Source organism: Rana temporaria, chromosome 1 (assembly GCF_905171775.1).
Source record: "Rana temporaria chromosome 1, aRanTem1.1, whole genome shotgun sequence".
Classification (NCBI taxonomy): Eukaryota; Metazoa; Chordata; class Amphibia; order Anura; family Ranidae; genus Rana; species Rana temporaria.
The window spans coordinates 249,910,106-249,912,873 of NC_053489.1; the positions used below are offsets into that span (position 1 = coordinate 249,910,106).

General features: G+C 43.9%; 1 non-coding gene across 1 annotated transcript; it reads left to right on the forward strand.

The window, feature by feature from the left end:
* The first annotated feature begins 453 nt into the window (after window positions 1-453).
* LOC120925428 lies at window positions 454-600 on the forward strand. The gene has a single exon (XR_005746701.1). It is a non-coding gene; the product is annotated as a small nucleolar RNA SNORA79 (small nucleolar RNA).
* The last annotated feature ends 2,168 nt before the right edge of the window (window positions 601-2,768 follow it).

Here is a 2,768-nt window from a genome sequence, read left to right on the forward strand (position 1 = left end):
GATAGTAGTTTCTCTCACAGTGTATTACTTGGCATGGCTGTTGGGTTCTGATTTTGTAGCTTGGTCATAAGTTAACAAGGTCAGCACCCGACAGCCATGTCATGTAACACACTGTAACAGTGCCAGCCATGATAGTGTGCCTGTGTGTTATAATGCTGATGACAGGTTGGTGTAAAAAAAATAGCTGTCCATTTACACCTGCCTACCTCCAATCCGATCCGCTAAACAAAACGGAAAGGGATCCGTTCCCCTCCATCTAGCGGATTGGATTGGAGGGCAGTCAGGTGGTTCAGAATCTTTTTTTTTTTCTAAATGTTCCTCCTATAAAATTGGGTGCGTCTTATATTCCAGTGCGTCTTATACGGCGAAAAATACGGTGTGTGTATATATATTTTTTTTAATTGCTTTACATTTTCTAGCATGTTTTCCCATGGCATTCCTTCTGTTTCTAAGCGACGGCTGTTCCTCGCATAGCCCCAAGACATGGGCTATGAGATTTTAGGTTGTCGCAGAGCAATAATTACCTTTTTCACTCAGGGGTGTGTAATGGTGGGTTGGCTGCCTCTCCACACTTTCTGAATTTTGCGGGGTAAGACAGCTTTGTAACGTGTGTTGTCTGTTCTATTTGATTCTTTAAGTGGTATGTAAAAGGTATGGGTGTGTTTCTTCCTGGCCAACATCAAAGTCCTGTGATTATACTTCCTGCTCTGAGCAATACCTAGGATCTTTGTACTAATATTTATAATCACAACACACTTTTCCGAAGTGTCAGTCTGTTTCTGCTGTAGACCTAGTATTTTATGGTGTTAGATTAAAAATTGTCTTTCACTAATGATGGGTTAGATGCCTCTGCACATTTTCTAAATTTGCAGGATAAGATGGCTTCAGAATGTATTGTGACTACAGTACTTACTGCTTTGACTTGTTACTAAATTGTATTTTTTTTTAGGATGTGCAAAGTAACTACAATAAAGCTTGGGCCCCTGTTCTGCTGAATCCCAAAGTGGTATGTAAAAAGGTGTGTGTGTCCTTCTTCCTCTGTGCATGCTACTGTGTGTTCCAAAGGCTTTGGTACCTTGGGTTATAACAGTGTTTCTCAATTCCAGTCCTCAGGCCCCCCCAACAGGTCAGGATTTCCCTCAGATGAAAAGGCTGTGGTGATTACTAAGGCAGTGAAACTGATCAAATCACCTGTGCAAAATAATGGAAATCCTGAAAACCTGACCTGTTGGGGGGGGGGGGGGGGGGCCTGAGGACTGGAATTGAGAAACACTGGGTTATAACTACTCATTCACTTATTTCAAGACCATGACCCATTTACTTTTAGTAAATCTGGTCTTGTATGTAATGGCAGCTATGGACAAAAGATGAATGTCATTGTCTTCTGTGGGATAGACTTCTATGCATTCCCTCCCTACTTTCACAGCATGGAAGAATAAGGTTAATATGGATCTCGGGTAGGGAACCAGTGACGGTGTTGCCCTGAAGTTCAAATTGTAAATGTTCTGGCCATCCATTCTCTATTGCATTGCTTGCTACAATGGCTGCGTATTAAAGGACATGTTCCACCTGTATTTAGGCTGGAGCCTCACCAGTGATGGCAAGAAGGCATGTTCTCTGGGCGCCTTCTCAATGTTTGAAAATGTCTTTGCGGGGCTCCACCTGTCCTGCTAAGTCATTCATTCGGTCCAGCCTTTGCAGCTGTCGGCTTGTAGCTTCAAGTAACAAGCACTCTGGTAGTTCATTCTGTCCCCCACCCACTGTTTAATCTGCCTACTTGTACATTGGAGTTGCAATGCTTTCCAGGCTCCAAGTAACCATGACTAATTTAATGGAAAATATGAATTGCTATTACAGTGTTTTTACTATAGTAAAACGTCTAAACATAAGCTTGGTATTCCATGATGAGTTTGCATAGTCCGTGTTTCACCTGAGTTCTGTGATTATACTTTATGCTCTGAGTAGTACCAAGCAGTTTATTCTTGTGCTGTAAGATTTGCTGTGTCTGACTTAATTTTATTTTTTTTTCTTTATTGTTGATCTGATAACTTGTGGTCTCACTGAACTATAGAAATGAAGATTTGCCTAACGGCGCTATCCCCTTTTTTTTAAAATAAAAAATGATGCAAGAACTATGCACATGCCCTCCGAATCAAAATTTTGGTGCAGTTTTTAATGGTACAGCCTCAACTTTCTAGATTGAGGCTAAATGGCACTGACTTTAAAGTGATTGTAAGGCCCCTTTCACACTGGCAGTTTAGCGCCGCTATACCGTCAGATTTGCAGCGGGATTCGGCCGCTAGTGGGGGTGGTATTAGCCCCTGCTAGCGGCTGATAAAGGGTCAATACCGCCCGCAATGCGCCTCTGCAGACGAATTGCTGCGGTTTCCTATTTTTAAATGGGAAGGAGCGATATACATACCGCTCCAAAGATGCTGCTGACCAGATTCCCCCCCCCTCCCCTGCTAGTGCATCGCCTCAGTGTGAAAGCCCTCTGGCCTTCACATTAAGGTTGCTGGGCAGGAGTTTTTCAGGCGGAATAGAAGCACTGTACCGCCTGAAACTCCTCGGTGTGAAAGGGGTCTAAAGGTTTGCTCTTGTGTGGGTTTGTTATATTATGCTTGCCCTGCAAGAGCTTTGCATGGAGCAGCCCCGATTGCCTTCTGTGTCCCCCCCAGCAGCACACTTCTGGCTCCTGTTCATTGGGTGCTCCCATAGAGCTGCTTTCCATGGGAGCACCTGTGTGGGCACGCTCGGTTCTGCTGCTG